The 20,458-nt window shown below is 26.3% G+C and overlaps 2 long non-coding RNA genes across 3 annotated transcripts; both read right to left on the bottom strand.

Moving 5' to 3' along the window:
• Positions 1–10,109: 10,109 nt before the first annotated feature.
• On the bottom strand, positions 10,110–13,737 carry LOC135931592 (uncharacterized). Of its 2 annotated transcripts, XR_010573094.1 has the most exons (6): positions 13,527–13,737; positions 13,077–13,270; positions 11,911–12,549; positions 11,413–11,860; positions 11,196–11,365; positions 10,110–11,147 (listed from the first exon to the last, which is right to left on the bottom strand). It is a non-coding gene; the product is annotated as an uncharacterized LOC135931592 (long non-coding RNA). The 2 variants fall into 2 exon arrangements; XR_010573093.1 differs by having other exon boundaries at positions 11,196–11,860.
• A 68-nt stretch (positions 13,738–13,805) lies between these two features.
• On the bottom strand, positions 13,806–14,779 carry LOC135922104 (uncharacterized). The gene is made up of 4 exons (XR_010570740.1): positions 14,673–14,779; positions 14,515–14,626; positions 14,221–14,472; positions 13,806–14,159 (listed from the first exon to the last, which is right to left on the bottom strand). It is a non-coding gene; the product is annotated as an uncharacterized LOC135922104 (long non-coding RNA).
• Positions 14,780–20,458: the final 5,679 nt, after the last annotated feature.

Below are 20,458 nucleotides of genomic sequence, written 5' to 3'. Positions count from 1 at the left end.
TATGCCATTTAATTCTGTTTTATTATTTTGTATGGCAGATAAATGTATATATAAGATGCTTAATTAATTATTTGTTTTTGTTAAATTTTCTTTACCACTATAAATATTAATAATCTACTAGATATATATATTAGATTAGTATTAATGACATATATAATACCTAGACTGACGATTCATTCATTAAAAGTGTACATCAATGCAAATCAGCTGGAGACGCCATCTTGGTTACACTAATCATTATTAAAATTTTAAACGAGAGCCTAATTTATTCCTATATCTGATGCAAACTTTATTAAAGAATTACCGGATATAAGGAAGCAAGTTATCAATTTAATATTAGTTTTTAACATGAGATTAATTATTATATGTGCTACCAAAACGGCGGGTCCAGCTGATTTGCTTTTAACGTCACTTAAAAATGCATTTTAATGAATGAATCGTCAGTCTAGGTATTATATATGTCATTGATTAGTATATAATACCATTTTAAAAAAAATTTCAACGTTTCTAAAATAAAGTTTTTATTAAATAATATACTTATCATGATTTATATATAGCATACAGTTCTTATTGCTATTAATATAAAACATATTTATAATTAAGGGGAATAAAGTGAAAACTCGTGACAAATTCCTTATAAGAAAATTGAAATTTAATTATATATTATGAGTTTAAAATATCCAATATTTAATATTATATGAAACTATATCTAATATTCGATTATTTGGTTTATATTATAAGGCAATTTCATTAAATATATGGACCTAGACCGGCCGCACATATTTGATCATGCCAAAAACAACGGCATTGAAAATCTCGCCGGTTAATAAATAATTTTAAAATCATTTTCTTATATATTTTTATCCTAAAGATTGGTCAAAATTGTATAATTTTATCAGGAAAAGTCTTAAATACAATAGATATTGGATGTGATCTTGATAGGACTGATCCATATCCTGATTGATACCTGTTTTAATATGGCAATTCCTTATGATATTAACATTAATGCCCTTCAAATGAGAACATAAAAATTAAATGTCCCAACCAGATGGCATAGTTTATTAATTATGCTAAAAAGTATAGCGAGCTAATAAAAGTTAATTAATAATGGATTCATATGCGTAGTCAGGATTTTCCTCATAAAATATTTTTACAAGATAGGAGGTTAATTTTAATAAAAACTGGAAGAAAAAGATATATATTTTTATTAGTTTATATAAAATAGAACAAATTACTTGTATATACATTAATATAAAAGCATGGTAATAATTTATCCCAAACAAGTATAAGAAATTTATTTATAAAAAGTAAGTAGACATAAGTTGATATTCCTCTATTATATAGAATTAGTTACAAAATACTAGGTAAAATTCCACTTTAACAGACATATTTGACAGTTAGATAATATATCATAGTTAATATTTTAATAAATTTTACTAATCAAAGCTCTTGATAATAAATATAGCAACAATTTGCATTAAATTATTTAACGCCATCTATTTATTTTAAATAAAAATGATATTAAAAATTACTCTTCATATTATTCATCCCACAATGTCTTTAAAAGATATTTTCTGATGTCCTTATCAATATTTTATAGTTTTCTGTAAAATATATAATTCGCTATATTGGCAAAAATTAGGTGATTATCATATGATAATTGATAAAATTAGATATATTGTAAATCTACGACATATAATATTCCACTGTTTGTATTGTACTTTAATTTTTTTATTTAATTTATTATTTAATTTTATCAATAGTTTTATAATTATATTTTACTTTTATTAGATAAATAAATTAAAATTACTCACTTTATAAAAAATTATACTTGATATATTATATTAAGTAATTTTATGGATCTATTATTTATTAATAATTATAATTCATTTCACTTTTGTCTTAAGACTTATCTTTGGCTTATATTCCATTTCTTAAAAAACATTTTAAGTTCAATTTTTTTATATATAAATTTTTTACCAAAAAATGTATAAATTATGATGAATAGTTTTATAAATAAATATCAACTTTTACATCCTTTCTATTGTTTAGGATATGCATACATTTTTGGCAGTCAGGGAGTGGGGGGGGGTGGACTAAGGGGGATATTTTTTATTAAAATGATATTCAAAAAAGTGATAAATTTCTGAAGAGGAGGGATTTCCCCCCCCCCCTGGCTATGCTTATGTAATGGATTGAAAAGAATTGAAAAACATTTTTCATACTATGAATCGGATTTCATAGAGGAAATATTAATGTATCTTTTGAAATTTAAATAAACATTTGAATTTCTATCTTTACAAATAGGGCCAATCAGAAGGGAAATTGAAACACATTTAAAGTGAATAATAGAGATAGCTCCGAAATTACTTCACTAAAGAAATATTTTTAAAAAACTAGTGTAAGATTTCCTGTTTGTGATATCAATGTAATATTATGTAAGTATTTTAATTTACTTTTTCTTTCAAAAATTATCTATGTGTTGGTTCTTCCAAAAAACCCATTCTTTCAAAAATAAAAATTGTATCAAAATATGTAATAGAGCAAAACTGCACATTACTTGAATTTACTATTAAATATCTTAAACTTATAGAGCATTATGATATTAGATTAGTAAATAGAGAGATTGAAAGCCAAGAGGAAATATCAAATACAAATTATTTGGCAAGACAAAATATTCTACATCATCCACATATTATTATTTTAAATGACCAAGAACAGAAATGTCGTATTCTACTTGAAAAATGTCACTTAAAAGATATGGATATTCTATTTTTAGAGAGAAAAGAGATCGAACTTCTGAATCTTTCCAAGCTAGCCAATCTTTGTGTTTCAGCAACTAGCACACATAGTGAAAGAGTTTCCTTTACCTCTGAATTAGCTTTAAATTTAATGAGGTCATCCTTATGTATAGCAAATTTAAATAAAATTATTTTTATACATGATAACTATAAAATTACAAGTTTGAATTTATAATTAATTTTCTTTACAATAAAAATCTAAAAAATATGCCGACAAATATCTTTAGTTGTATATTTTTTTAAAAAATTCGTTTTGTTACGATATTGATCTTGCCATAAAAATTTGGAAAAAAATTGGTTGTATTAATTTTGTTATATAGCTTTAAAATTCCTTAAGGTTATTAATTATTTAAATATTGGAATTTGGTTAACTTTTTTTAATATACTATATTCTCATTTGATTTGATAACAATGTAAATGAGCTTGGGTGGCTTCATGTCATGTCATGAATAATAAAAATAAAACTAAAATTAAAATACATCATTTTTTTTGGTTATATTTTTTTAAAAATTATTTTATTTTTTTTACGGCATTAAAATAATCTAAATTTTTTTTATTAAACAATAGCTCAACCTATTCACGGCTTGATGAAAATAATTAGCTATCCTATTTGTTTTAAATTTTACCATAACCAATCCATCTCATTTTGATATAACATTTTTCAAAATTGCCGCAAGTTATGTCATCTGTCGGAAAAGTTTCCAAGCCTAATTTTCTTTTGGCTAAAATGGCGAGTTAGCCTTTTATCTTTATCCTCATATTTTGAAATAAGGAAAAAAGTTGATTTTATAAATAATGATAATTTCATTTAATTTTTTTATTATAATAGCATTCTTTAGATTCTTTGTTCAATCTAAATTTGATAATTTTTGAAATTCTAATAACTTTTGGTTCATACTCAGGGTTGCCAGGTCAAAATTTTCAAATTGAGGGAGATGTGGGAGAAACATGAAAATTACGGTAGAAATATTGAAATTGCTAAAAAAAATTTTTGCGGGCGGCCTTCGGCCGGGATTTGGAATTGATTTAATTATCCGCCTATTATCTTTTATAATTAGTTATATAAATACAAAGTCGGTAACTATTTTTCAAAATACAATAAAATCTTGATTTATTAAATTATATTGATTTATAAAAAAAACCAACGATCTTTTTTAAATATAAAAAACGATTTTAATTTTACAATTAAAAATATATTTTAAGCGAATGTCCCTTAAAACGACCGCAATTGGAAATCTACCGTGTGTGCGTATAACATTATCACGTTTAAATACATAATAAGGTACACCAAAATAAGATATAATACAGATACAACTACAGTTACGGCAATTGTACTTATCTTGTAATTCACAGAGATACTTATCATCACAATGTTGGTAGAATCTTTTTTTATAATATTTAACGACTCTAATATAAATGAAAATTATACTTGTAGAACAAATGAGCAAGGCTATCAATAATGTTTTAAGACCTAAATCCAGGAGGTCAATTTTTGAAGATTTGAAAGATGGGCATATATATGCAATTCTAACAGATGCATCTAATAAGGGATTTACCTTGATCTTCCGCTATTTCAACAAAATTAAGGTCATTTCAATAAAACTATTAAATTTTTTCCCCTCGAATAGTGAATAATCCAAAGACATAGCTAACCATATAATATCAGATTCGAGATGATCAATAAATTGCATGTCAGCTTTCTGATCTGATAATGCCTCAGTGAATTTGGGAAAAACAGAGTGTATTTACAGAAGTGAGTCAGCACAATGTTGGTTGCGATATGTTCCTAATACCGGCCATCGATAGAATTTTAAAATTTTATAAACCATTAAAAAATATTTCTTATAATGAATGGCAGTGGTATATTTAGGAATGATTTCACATGTAGAATGTGCAGTTGCAATCAGAAGAATCTTAACAAAGATTCACAAAATTCTGCAGATGTGTCCTTACAATTAAAAATTGACAATAAATATTATGGCGCCATTGCTAAAACTTAATTATATTTTATTTGAGATTTAAATAATATAACTAAATGTTTACCGTCGTTATTGAGATTATAAAATTCCTGGGATGACATATTATACATTATTTAACCATTAGCTCGTTCTCTAATGTTGTTAAATTCGATTTCTCTCTTTTTTCCAGGCAGTCCTCTTTAGGCTTAAAATACGCTCGCATGAGGCATTAGAATGAGGTAAGGAGAAGTTTTGGCGAATCATAAAAAATAGAGAGAATTAAAATCTCCTCAAACAAGACATCAATGTCTTTCGGTATTTTTAATATATTTATTAAATTACAAAACTTAATTGATGGTTTCTGTTCCAAAGTCATAATATTTATACAATTGTAAATAGAATTATTAAAATCAAATTTTGATCTTAAATATTCTAAAATTGTCTTAATAAAAATATCTGCTTCATTTAAATATGTATTAATTAGAGTATTATTTGAACATTTTAATATAATATTTTTAGCAATAGCGCCATAAAATTTATTATCAATTTTTAACTATAGAGATGAACAGAGCTGTAGCATGATTTTGTGAATCATTTTTAATAAAGAATATTCTGATTGCAACTGAATATTAACTGCATGCAGTAGATTTCCTACATGTGAAAAGAATCCCAAATATACTTCTGCCATTTCATACTAGAAAATTTTTTTCAAATTTTAGGACAGCCTTTAAAATCTTTATTTAAGAAGTATTTTTTTAAGGGTTTGTAAAATTTTAAAATTCTATCGATGGCAGGTATTAATGACAACCACCTAGGTATATATCGCAACAACTCACACCATTCCAAGTCAGACCACTTCACCAACTCTTTTAATTCATTAATTCTTTTAGTTGAACTAAATTCGTATAAACATTTCATCACAATTATTTCGACATCCACAGACAGTACATTCATTGGCTTCTTGCAAGAATTATTTAGTATATATGGCATATACAGCCAATTGGTATTAATTCATTTGTGCTGCCTCAATTCGGTAACTTTAGTTTTGCCAAAATTTACAGAGGCATTATCAGCGCAGAAAGCTGGCATGCAAATCATTGATAACCTTGAATCAGCTATATTTACCCTTATGTGGCTAGCTACATCGTTCGATTTTTCACTATTTGAGGAAATTTTTTTAACAGTTGTATTGAAATGTTCTTATTCTTGGTGAAATTGCAAAGGATCGAGGGAAATGTTTTAATATTTCCCTTATTAGATACATTTGTTAGGATTGCATATGGATGCCCATCTTTCAAATCGTCTAGAATTGACCTCTAGGATTCAGGTACCAAAACACTTGTGATAGCCTTGCTCATTTTTATTGCCACAAGTAAGGTTTGCACTTATATTGAAGTCGTTAAATATCTTGAGAAAAAGATTCGACCCACATTGTAATGATATATATAGAGCTCTGTGAATGTTGAACTACATAATAGATGTATACGATTTCCGCAAATATAGTTTCATTTTGAGAATATTTTTGTATTGCAATCGATGTTGATATACTCCCCTGTACTGACTAATATTAATGAAATAATGTTGATTTATTATTGGATAAAAATAAAACAGGATAGAAAGAAATTTACAAACTAGACATGTTTTTCGAATAAATATTTAAAATTTAATTTAAAAATATAAAAATAATCAATAAATGTCTCAAAATTATTATTTACATATTAAAAACGTTTAAAATACTTTTTTAAAAAAATTGCGGGAGAAATTAAAAAATTGCGGTAGATTTTTGCGGGAGATTTGCAATTGTGGTAGTTTTGCGGGAGAGATATCTGCGTGTAAACTAAAAAATTGCGGGAGTCCCGCTGATGGGAGAGACATAGCAACCCTGTTCATACTTAAAGGTTGCTATTGTCTATTTCTCTTATTAAAACTAGTTTTTGTTTATTGACTAGAGAAACTGATTGATGGAGTAGTAAGTACTAATCTGGCATTTCTATGGTATGAGCTCACCCAAAAAAAATTTGTTTTTTTCGCATGTTGCCAATCGTGGCAATTTTATCTTATTTTGTCGAAAAACTATCTACCAAACGAATTGAAGAATCAATGTAATAAATTTCAATTATTGAAATGCTTCCAGAAATTTGGTTGATTTTACGCTTTAATGGGAGATATAGATTTTATTTCTCTTATAGTACGGTTACCTTTTTGTGTGTGAAAAGAATGACTGAAGAATTAAATTAGCGCAAACCAGCTATTTTCCATTCTATCAATAATGCCAAATTAGGCAATTTTTTTTATTTTGCTAATAAACTTTTTCTTTATACTGTCTATTAAACAAATTAAATTATAATTAATACGGAACATCGATAAAATTTTCTGAATAAATTATTTCCGTCGCTTAAATCATAGATTTGCCAAAATTTTGTTAAATAGTTTTTTTCTTTTACGAGCTACTATACTCGTTTAAATACTCAATTGGTACAAATAAAGCAAGAAATAATGATATAATTTACAAATAGTTCGTAGAACTATTCAGCCGCCAAATTTAACGGCGCTGATATTAAATATATAAATCTTGTCTATTCCTCTGTTCTGATACACAAGTTGAAGCATATAAAGAAGTTACTCAGAATTATCAAACTATTATGGTAATTATAGATATAAATAGCTTAAACCTTTGATTTTGAATGATACGATCAAGTTAGAATATTTAGAAAGAATTAAATAAAAATGTAAATATAAGCCTAAAAAATATCTAAAAATTTATTTTTAATTTTACATAACTGGCTCAGAGATGATTAGGCGAAAAAATTCTTCGGTCTCATTTGATTTATTAGCGGCCGAATTAATGGTAAAGCAGAATTTTGACATGAATTGCGAAGAGTTAAAATTTATTTTCATATATAATAAACTTTTAAGTAAAATAAATTCCTTCCGATAAATATGTAGATTTGGATCTAATTTTTATATATTTTGACTTTATAAATATGGATAATATTCAAATTTGTAAATTATAATTTGAAAAAAATTATTCACCAATATTTATATATAAAAGGATTGCAGTTGTCGTGCTTTCCCGCTTTTTACCCTTTAGTCATTAAAAATCCCACCTCACTCTTAGAATATGTGAGGTATGGCCGGGCCTAAAATTTTTTACAATTTACAAAATGAGAAAATTGAATAAGACACCTATTTAATCTAGAATTAAAATATAGCCACTTTTTATAATTATTTTTTATTATCCTTTATTTATATACTCTTCTCAAAATTTAGAAAATGTTTTTAACAACCCTCCCCCCCCCCACCCTTGTCGTGGTAAAATATGTAAAAGTAAATAAATAAACACTTAACCCATTTTGCCCTGATTTCCCGATATTGGAATATCTTTATTTTCTTGATTTGGAATATTTTCTATTTATTTTCAAAAAATCCTGATTTTTTTAATTCCATTTTATTAAAAAAAATGAGTAAAAATGCTAACAAATTGAGTAGAAGCGTTTAGCGACGTTTTCATAAAAACGCTATGATTTAAATTGAACTGGTATTATTTTAAAAAATGATGAAAACTATTTTACGTTTTTTAATTTTTTTTTATATTGTTTAGTTAGACTTGTGAAATCAGCAAAAATAAAAAACTAAAATAATTGAAGATCTAATGATTTATTTCCATAATTTATTCTTCATAAATATTACAAATTTATGTAATCCAATAGAATATTTTGAATTTTTTTTTGATTAATTATAACTTTGCAGTTATTTCTATTTATTAAAATGCGAATAGAAGAAAAAGGAAAGGTCATAATATTCAAATGAATTAGTTACTACTATATCAAAGTTATATCGATGTGCATTATCTCAAAATTGTAATTAGGAGACATTAATCATCAGTAAAATCTTCTATAATTAAAATAATCTGAGAAAATCAATAAAAAATTCTTAGCTTTCAGTATATTTTTTTTTATCTAGATTAGAAATAAAGTATTAGTTTAAATGACATAAAGCACACTTTTAAATATTATGTTGGGGGGAGGGTTAACTTATTCTGGTAAAAACTTAACCCAAAATGTCCGCTCCATACTTACAACCATGAGTGAGTGAGACCAGGAAGACTAATATATTTTCTATCACATCAGATAGAAGTTACATGCTTATTAAATAAACAATACGTAATAAAATATTCTTAAAACATTTGCGTTTATGATTTAAGAAACTTCGGTTGGTAATAGATATTGAATATATCAATTTCACTTAAAATAAATTCACAATTTTCGCGGTCATGCGCTCGCTATAATAATTTCGTGCAAATACATTCGCGGTAGAAAATTCGCTATAAATGGTTCGCGATTAAAGTTTCGCTGCTAAAATGTATTCGCGGTTTAGGTTTCGCGGAAATAAATTCGCGATAATGAGTTCGCGATCAAAGTTTCGCCAAAATGTATTCGCTATAAAGTATTCGCGGTTAAAGTTTCGCGAAAATAAATTCGCTATAAAGAGTTCGCGATAGAAGTTTCGCTATAAAGTATTCGCGGTTAAGGTTTCGCGGAAATAAATTCGCTATAACGAGTTCGCGATCAAAGTTTTGCTAAAATGTATTCGCTGTTAAGGTTTCGCGGAAATAAATTCGCGATATTGCCTTCGCTATAAATGTTTCGCGAAAAAAAATTCGCGGAATTGGTTTCGCTATAAAATTCCTTCGCGATAAAAGTTTCGCTGAATTGACCTGATACGAGTTATTTATACCTTAAAATAATAATCAAAATTTATATAAAAAAATGAGATCTGTGATATAATTAAATAAAATCTACAAATTTTGTTTTACAAATAAGAGAAATCAGTGTTAATTTTTTTCTTACTTTTTTAACTTATTTTTATTTTGTATTATTAATTTTTTTATAAAGGATGAACCAAAGATATACTCTAAAAGTAGATATGAAGATCAATAAATTATGTTAAGAATATAAGATTTTATAAAAAAATATCCTTTCAATTAAAAATTATTTTGGATTATATGTCCTAGATGAAATAAGTTTTTGATCCATCTTAAAAGATGGATAAAGAGCTCACCTCACTTAATTTTTAAATTACTATTATGTAATAATCATTTACCATTTTTTTGTTTTAATTATTTCATCTTAATTATAATTTAAATGACAAATGAAAACATCTTTTATTTTTTTTCAATAAAAACATAATGTAATAATAACATTTTTTGCATGAGTATAAATAATAATATAAATCATTTAAATAAGGTTTATACAATATATATAAAAATGTAAATGTGTACACTTTAAAAAACAAAATGTATTTTTAACAATGTGATGATTCACATTCATATTATTTTTGATTATAAATATTCATTTTTTTTGATTCGATCATCACCTATAAAAAATAAAATATATTTACATTAGCATAGATAATATATAATATCATAATTTTTATAATATGTCTTATATCAGGCCTGATCTTTATACAATATAATTTTTAAAATATAAAAGAAGATATAAATATTAATTTACATGACTTATTGATTATTAAATTGTATTGCTTTTGCAAGATTCTGCCTCATACCAGTTCTCAATTCCTGGTTTCTCAAGTCAGCAAAATGAAAAATTTTATATTTAAATATCTTTAAAAAAAATAGTATTAAAACTAATAAATGATTACCTTTGACAATTAATTTTACAAGAATTTGAAAATGGCTGTAACCAGAGTTGTTAACGCTCCTTTTTAAAAGTAACGAGCTCCCGCTCCTACCTTCTCAAAAGAAGCGAGCTCCCGCTTCTACATATTAAAAGGAGCGCTCCCGCTCCAACTAATGGAGTGCCGCTCCATAACCGCTCCTTTGATTTTCATTTTTTTAGAAGGTACACGAAACAAAATTATATTTTTTATCAAAACGTTTTATTTATATTATATGATATATCAAAATATTTATAATCTTTTATTAGCTTCTAAAAGTAATAAATTTTCTAAATTAGAATCTAACAAACACCCACTCCTCTCCCTTAAGACCTGTTTTGCAATACTAAATAGGCGCTCCACAGGAGCACTAGAGGGAAGCGGGGTATTGTATTTTATATAAATATTTTTTAATTCAGGGAATTGTTCAAAAATAGTAATTTTGCTATCATTATTTAAAAAATATCTATCCAATATATTATTTTCATGGTGATCAATTTCATGGAATCCAAAGAAATCTTCCAAATCATTGCAAGGTTCCCGTGAACTAGTAGTAGCTATTTTTCCGTCGGGTATTTGTTTCCTTAAAAATTTAATTAATCTGCCTTTTAGTTCCATATTTTTTGGATTTTTTATCCATTCCCAATTCAATTTGAATGCAGGATGGACAATCGCTGCAATGATATTTTCATCATTATAAATATTTGAAAATCTGCAATAAAGTTATTTAAATAGATATAATTTATTTTTTATTATAAACCTTTTATTAATACCGCTTATAAGAGACTTTGCAAGAGGTTGGCAAAACTCTAAATCTGTTAATTCGTTTAATTTTGAAATAAGTTTAGAAATGGTTGGATTTAGGAAACCCATGTCCATATGAAGCTCCCCTTCAAGGATTTTTAGAGCTTTTTTCATAGGCTCCATAACCTAAAATTTATTTACTTCACTAAGATAACGATTTTATTAATATTTACTTGACTATACTCTTTAATAAATTTACCTTCTTGAGAGTTAAAGCGTATAAGCCCATTGTTATCACACAACTCATCAAGATCTTTTTGTTTTTCATCTTATATTTTATCTAGCAAACCATAGACTCATAATACGAATCCTACCTAGTGGAATTTGGGCATATTAGATACCTACCCAACTTTCTGATAATATCGTCAGCCATATTTGTAGACATATTTTGTTTATTCCACAAAGATTGACACTTTTGGAATAAACTTTGAGATACTATTTGAAAGCTTCTATCACCTAAAGCTTTCTCTGCGTCAACTGTTGCCACCAAATTGAGATTGTGGCAAGCACATCGTGAATGTTGAGGGAGATAATCAAAGCTTTCTGCCCTATTATTTAGGATATCATCAATATCCACAAATTGGAAATCATCATCCATCTCAGATTATATCTTCAAACATTCTAAAAAATAAAAGGAAAGTTATAATTTTAAAATAAATATTTAAGATTACCTGAATGCTTTCACAAAGTTTATACCATTATCAGTAATGGTTTTTATCACTTTATTTTGAATTTTAAAGCTTTTATGTATATCAATTATCATCTTGGCCAAAACATCAAAAGTATGCTTGCCTTGAACACGTCTTAGGGCTAAAGCTGCTGATTTTCTTTGCAATGATTTTGTGTCAATCTAATGAGCTGTTATACCCAAAAAAGACCTTTATAAGTTAAATTAATCAAGCACATTTAAAAATATAGGCACTACCTTCTAAATCCACTCCAGCAATCAGCTGTGGTACAAATATAAGATACTCCAGAAAGCATTTCTATAATATCATCCATCATTTTATCATAACGCAAACCTATCTTTGCTATTAGTGTTTGGCGGCACATTACCTTTGCTGAAGGGGAAAACGTTTTTATCATTTTGACAAAGCTAGGATTGTCTAGCGTTGATAAAGGAACTAGTGTCTCAATGACATAATCAATGATTGCATTATCTCCTTCAGTTTTTGTAGGTTCATATATTTTTTGACTAAAATTTAATATTGACTGTTTTTTCTCAGAAGACTTTATATTTTGGCTAATATCTTTTTTATTATACTATTGATATGATTTTCAATTTTTGTATATTGATTAACATGTACTCTCTAAATATAAATTTATAAATTAAATTAAAATTTATCTTATAAAAATCAACTTTATTTTTAACTGATAATCTAAAACATCAAATTATTAAGGTAGATTTTTTAAATAAGAAATTGACAAATATTTAATGAGCAGTATAAATATCTTTTTAGTTACTTTATTTTTTTATTATTTTGTTTTACTTATTTTATTAATATAAAATAAAAATAAATAATTATTTTCCAAGTTTATTGATCAAAATAAAATAAGAAAAAATCAAATTAAGATTAAATAAAATATAAATTTTACCATAATAAAATGTATATTTTTAATTTGGATGTTACAATTCAATTTAAAAAAATACTTTAAATTTAGAAAAAAAATGTATAAAAAGGAGGTTGAACAAGTTATGAGAAAATTAAAATAAATATTAAAATATAAAAAAGCATCATATCTGACAACCCAAGCTCAACTAATATAATGAATTGCCCAAAAATAATTAAAACCATTTTAAAAAAATTATTACAAAATAAACAAATATTGATTTTACTTTTAAATGTTTTTTTAAATTAAAGCTCGAGATTTTAGAGAAAGATATCCTTTTGTTGTTAATACATAATAGGCATTTCGCCTTTAAGTTGACTTTATCATCTGTATCATCTATAAGCTTGAAATATTTTTTATATGGTGGAAATGGAAATTCGATTTCTTCTTCTATGATCTCTAAATCCATAATATCTAAAACTATTTTTTATTATATATCTATAAAATGAATATTAATATGACTTACAAGATTTTTCAAAAAATTTTCAATATAAAAAGGATAAACTGATGTTTAATGTTTAAAATGATTAGATGAAAAATCAATATAAAACTCGGCTCAACATTTAATAATGAATAAATTTAAATAAAATAAAATTTTATTTTCATTAAATTTTAAATAACAAATATTATTAATATTTAAAAAATAATATAATTTATATATTAAATTTAAAGCAACCTTAAAAGGAGCTAGCTCCTCATTCTTAAAAAGGAGGGGCATTCCAGCTGTTTTTGAGAAAATGTAGCGGCGAACAAATCTCATGTTCATTAATATGTTCAGAGATCAATAAAAATATTTGAAGCAATTATTTTGGAAAAAACGAACACTTCCATTTTTTAATAATATTTTTATGTTTAATATCATTTTGATAAGTTATAAATTAACTTTTACAAATTCGGCATAATATTGACATACTAGATCAAGGAAATACCTTTTTTTCTTTAATAAATTGTCGTACTATATATCCCGAAATATAAGTTGATACATTATCTAAATATAATGATAATTTTGGGATATGGGGATTTGTTAGGCCAAAATAATAAGATAATGTGGTGGGTATTATAGGATTTGAAATAGTTTTGATAGATATATTCATCATCATGATTATTTTGAAATTTTGAACATATTAAATGTTTATTGTCTAAGGAAATGCAATTTCCTGTAATTGTTGCATCCAGTTTTGCCATTAATGAAATGCGAACAGCGGATCGAACCTGATATGCTGATTTATCATTAAATCCACTCCTGCTATGAATACTACAAAAATATAATTCTAAGTGGTCTGGAGAGGTTTTGTACGTTAAAAAGAACCTTAAAAAATTATTATATTATAGTTATATGAATAACTCTTGTTATAAATTAAATATAATACTTCATTTTTGGGGTTTCTCCAATTAATAACTCCTTCCCCATTTCCAGGATGCTTGTCATAGAAAGAATTAGCCCTTCAACACATGTTTTTTTATTAGATTTATAGACATAAACTCCATTTGTTAACTTGAGTGATTTTAAAGTTTTAATGCACTTGTCAAAATGAGTTTCATATTCTGCCATAGTATTAGTATATAAAGGGGCTTCATATCCTTTACCAAGACAATTTCTTGTATTAAGATAATCAAACATTCTATAGATTATTCATAAATTTATATCATTATTTTTATTTTACTGATCTATCATCAATATAAAATTAATTGTACCATCACAATTTTCAAATCCAGGAATCTTCTGATGATGGGCAAAAATAAGGCTATTTGCAACAGATGCACTAAAAACTTGAACTGCAAGTTTTACCTTTAAAAAATAATTATATATTTATTATCAAACTTTCATTTTTTATTTGTGGAAAGCAATGTGCTTTGCGCAATTTATTTGCAGCATGTAAACCTTCACACTCCTGCAATTTATGTCAATTTTGTATATGCTTCCAATCTATTAACTATAAATACAAAATAAATAATTAATCAAATTTAATATAGTTAGCTATATCTCCATCTGATTCATTTATTAAAATTTCCTCCTCTGCTAATAGATTTCTAAGTAATTTGAGCACATGACAAACATCTAGTAACATATATTTTATCCGAATCATAAAATTCCAGCTCAATATATGGAACGATATTATCAGGATCCATACTAACACCAAGCAGTTTGCTCATTGTTTTTATTAACAGAACAACCATCGCATACTATGGCCTTACAGATAACTCCAGTTTCATTTAGATTGAACAATGCATCTCTCACTAAATTTGCTAGGATATCTGAATTCATTTGTGAAACTAGAAAATAGGCTATTGGCATTTTCCAGCTGCTATTAAGACAGGTAGCCATAAGAAACAGTGCCTTTGTTGCTTCTGGACAAGATTTATCTTCTTTTGTTGATTTTGTCCTATCACCTAAATCAACATAACCATGATATTCTGCTTTGTGGGGGTCATAATCTATTTGTGTTTTAATATGCATTTCATGTAATAAATATGTTGCATATAAAAAATAATATATATACTTGTGATAAGAAATATGTATTAGATTATATATTATTTGTTTTATTACAATTATGAACACAGCACACTCCCATTATCTAAATAAAATAATAAATGATGGTGATTGCATGTATCCTAACATGCATTTACATAAGATTTATAAGTCCATGCAGGATTAGGTTAACCTATATTTTAAAAAATTAAAAGGTGGGTTAGTCTGAGATTCATTTTTAAAATTTAATCGCCTAGTCAATCTTCATAAAAAAAATCTTATGAAAATTTAGGAACAAAAGATACTATAAAATATTATATCATAAATCGAAACCTTTAAAACTAAATTATCTGGTTGGTATAACTTTCATATAAAAACCTTTCATATAAATAATTGCGTCATACGTCATACGTCATAATAAGCGCAATTACCCTTTATCGCTATATGAAACAGCAGAGCTACGCTTGGACTATCTCATCCCATCTAATTGGGTTAAGAAATTTGGGGGTAACCTATGAGATGAGCCCATCCACAGTTTTTGGGCAGGCTGCAGTTACCTGTGCGCGCAAGAGGCGAAACCACTTGCTTAAACGCCTACGGGAAATAAGAAGAGAGAGAAAAGCCCGTACCCGATTAAGTAAAATGTAAATTATAGGGAGGGGTATTGGTAGATTTTAAGTTTATGGTCTATATTGAATTTGTTTATATAATAAAAATATGATATATTTTTTTAAATAAATCTGCCTTACTATTTAAGAATTTTAGATTAGTGAGTTAAGTATATTTTGGATAATTATATCAAGGTAGGTACATGAAGAGTTTTATAAACAAATAGATAAATGTATGTTTACCATGGCGGGAGGAAAGTGGTGCTTATGTTGCTGGGGGGGGGGCTAAGAGATTTGGAGGGAGCAGGTAGCCCGATTTGATTTTTAGAAGCTTTTTTATTGAGCTTTTATTATTGTTTAGACGTATGAATTGTTCCATCGTTAGATTTAGGCTTATGATTTCTTTTATCGTTCTGTATAGCCAATATGACTTGTATTTACCGTATGTTTTACCTTCATGAGACTCGAGCCAGATTATAGCTTCATGGACTATGTTTTGTCTGAAGTTTCTGATGGTGTGACCAAAGAGTTGAATGTGTCTTTTTTTTGAGAGTAGTCTCGATCGGGACATTTTTTGAGATTCGCCATAGGCTGGCATTCGAAATTATTCTTGGATAGAAAATACCGTTGAGCTGGCGCAGACAGCGGTTTACGAAAACTTGTATTTTCTTTGTCTGAGATTTATTTATTTCCCAAGTGTCGCTGCCGTAGAGGAGGACTGGAATGACTGTGGCGTTAAAAATTCGGAGCCTCGTTTTGACTGAGATCTCTCTCGCTGTCCATAGTTTGTAATATTTCATAAAGGTTATTTTGGCGTTTTTTAGTCGGGCTTCGATTTCACCGCTGATATTTCCTTTATTATCGATAAGTACGCCAAGATATTTAAAATTGTTAACTATTTTAATTTCATTTCCCTCAAATGTTAAGTTATTTATAGACGCCTCTGGGGATGGCATAATAAACGTTTTATTAAAGTTTATGGTTAAACCTACTTTGTTGCTATGAAAGCATAAACTTGTTAGTAAGTCTATTGTCTCATCTCTTGATTTGGTGATTAAAACTAGATCATCTGCGTATGAGATGATTCTTAGGTGATTGATATTATTATTGTTTGATGATATATCAACTAGGTTCATGGTGCTCGTGGTTTCCTTTATAATTTTGTTTATGATTATATTGAACAAAATAGGTGATAGTACACAGCCTTGTTTTACCCCTCTTTTAATCTTGAAGTAAGGTGAGAAAGTTTGGCCTAGCTATGTGGTTAATAAGTGAATGTATGGAAATATTCTAAATACCAACCTAATTTGCTAAATACCGACCAAAATATATTAAAATGTAATAAAACTCTTATTATTTAATATATTAATATGGAATCACGTGGTCGAAGCAGGCCTCCTATATATTACCCCCCCAAGGATGGAACCACCAAGTTAGAATAAGAAAAAAAACGTGACCATTTCCGGGATATGAACCCGGGACCATGGGATTAGTAAGCCAAGCTCTTGCCTACTAGGCCATAGAGGCTTTCCAAAAATCACGATTTTCAAATATATATTATAAATACGTTTAATTTTTTATAACCAACGGGTATAAAGTCGCAATTATCACAACCAATCATAAAAAAGTCGCAATTATTCTCAGTAGCAATTTTTTATATTAAAGGTTTTTATATGAAAGTTAGGGAAACGAAATTTTATCGTAGTAGACTATATATTATTATTTCTTGCTGACAAATAATGGATAACCAAACTACAAAATGGCGCTACAGCTGATTACAATGTGTGGACACTTTTATAATGCATTGAATGAACGAATCGCCAATCTATAGTTATATATATCATTGTGGCAGAGACTCTATCTCGTTGGACAAGGTTGCAATTTTTTTCCCTGTTGGACAAGAAGTTTCAGAAATAATAATTATTTGACTAGAAATTTGAAAATGGTAGATAAATATTACGCCACTAAAAATTTGAAAATAATAAGTAAATATTACGCCGGAAAACTTGAAATCGATATTGATTGATAAAATAACTTAGTAGATAAATGTAATTAAATATATATTGAATATGAGATACGAATAAATATTAACAAATATAAATTAATATTAACAATAATATTTTTGAAAAATATATCCGGCATCTGCATTTTTTGGCTTTGGGAAGGGGTGGGGGGAGATTTGTCCCTTTGCCCCCCCCCCGCTGCGTACGCCAATGTTTATTTCATAATATTTTATAGATTCATATTACAGGTTCTTTGTTTCGTCGTCGTCAATTTAATAAATGGGATACACATATCATTTATTTAAACATGTACATTCACAAGGTTGTTAAACATACGGAATTGATTGCGGAAATTACATTATGATACATTCTATGTTAGGTAGTTAACCTTACAAATTATTATAATCATAAAATTCTATATATATATATATATAATCATTATAAACCAAATAATAAATTACTACACTTTCCATGGCAGTTTTGTTCTAATTTATATTCAATATTATCATAATATTTTTAATCAATCCTAGGTTATGATATATTCTTACCAATATTGGTTGTCGAGATCTTTAATCGATTTCTTTTCTTCATATGAATATTACCCCAAATAGACAAATTTCTTTCTGAAAATGGTATAACTATGAATTGTGAGTAAGATATTAGACACATTTCTCTCAATGTTCAAGGTTTGCAAAGCCCATTCTAACAACTTGAGCCCGAAATCTGATTGTTATTTATGCAAGCTGTTTCCACATATTTTGGCGATTATATACCGTTACTTTTACTTCTGAAATTTATGATATAACTAAAAGGTAACAGATTAAATCATGGGGAAATTTTCATATATTATTTTTTTTTAATATTTTTTTTTATTTATTTTTTTAAATATATTTTTTTATTTATTATTTTTTTTAAATTTAAAAAAAATCTTAAGTATATTTAAGAATTTAGAAAAAAAGAGTATATTTAAGAATTTAGGAAAAAAGAGTATATTTAAGAATTTAGAAAAAAAGAGTATATTTAAGAATTTAGAAAAAAAGAGTATATTTAAGAATTTAGAAAAAAAGAGTATATTTAAGAATTTAGAAAAAAAGAGTATATTTAAGAATTTAGAAAAAAAAGTATATTTAAGAATTTAAAAAAAACAGAGAATATTTAAGAATTTAATAAAAATAGGTATACTAAATAATTAATCAATTTATTTGAATAAACATAACATATATACAATGATAATAGATATATATATTTTTAAGGAAAAACAAAAATAGTTCTATATAAATTTATATCATTTAAAAATTTAATTAATTTATTTATATTAGACATATTTTTAATAAGAAATACACATATTGGTGAAATTTATGTTATCCATAAAGAGGTAAAATGTTAAATTTAAAAAACTTTGATATTGTATCAAAAAATTTCCTTCAAAATCCACACGATATTTATTTATCAAAAAAAAAAATCTAAAAATACGCCAATTGAAAGAAAAAGGTAACATTCAAAAATTTCTACCAAAATCCAGACAATCTAAAAAAAATAAATAAAAAAAAAATATTAAAAAAAAATAAATAAAAAAAAAATATTAAAAAAAAAAAAAAAAAAAAAAATAATATATGAAAATTTCCCCATGATTTAATCTGTTACCAACTAAAATATTTTGATTATCACTTTGTAAAATGACTAATTCTTGTATTATATCACATGTTTCTCAAACTCACTACTATGCTTCCCTTATATTGAGAATCCAATAAATAGGGATGTACCGATATTTTATATCGGATCGGGCAGATATTTCGCCCATTTTAAAATATCGGTTATCGGAAAATATTCTAAAATTTTCCGATCCGATATAAAATGGCGCTTTTAATAAAATTTAAAAAAAGTTATATCTAAAAAACCATTTATTTTTATAAATAAAATCGAAATATATTTTTATGTTTAATTTTTTTAATAGTAATAATAGTTAATAAACATTCTGCAATATAGTTATTTTTTTTCGCATTCTGTTTAAAAATGTTCATTAATCTCTTCAGAATCTGTTTTTAGTGATGCTAGTGATATTAACAGTCCCCATTACGGCAGACCGATCTCTGATAAATTGGAAATTTTGGTATTTCTAAAAAGAAATCTTCGATATATTAATTTTTAATATTAATTTCAAATTTCATCATATATTTGTTTATTATTAATTATGTAAATAGATTAATGTTATTACTTATTATATAAATAGCAATTGAATTGAATATAAACTATAACTGATCATTATAATATATTTAAATGACATATGTTTGGTATAGTAAAATTATAGATGTTGTACTAATAAAAAGTATTTTAAAATTAAAACCATTGGTATCTTTACAGAATACAAAATTAGATATGATATCAGATCGGTTATTTGCCGATATCAATTTAATATCTGGAATATCGGATCGGATCGGCCTACAAAAAGTGGTATCGGTACACCCCTACCAATAAATAAGCAGGGTGTGAGCACATGTATTTGGATTGTCTTTTCTTTTTAAAATGT

This window comes from Gordionus sp. m RMFG-2023, chromosome 1 (genome assembly GCF_954871325.1).
Source record: "Gordionus sp. m RMFG-2023 chromosome 1, tfGorSpeb1-WG-v2, whole genome shotgun sequence".
NCBI lineage: Eukaryota > Metazoa > Nematomorpha > Gordioida > Chordodea > Parachordodidae > Gordionus > Gordionus sp. m RMFG-2023.
The sequence above is the reverse complement of the archived record's forward strand: the minus strand, read 5'-3'. Positions and strand labels throughout refer to the sequence as shown.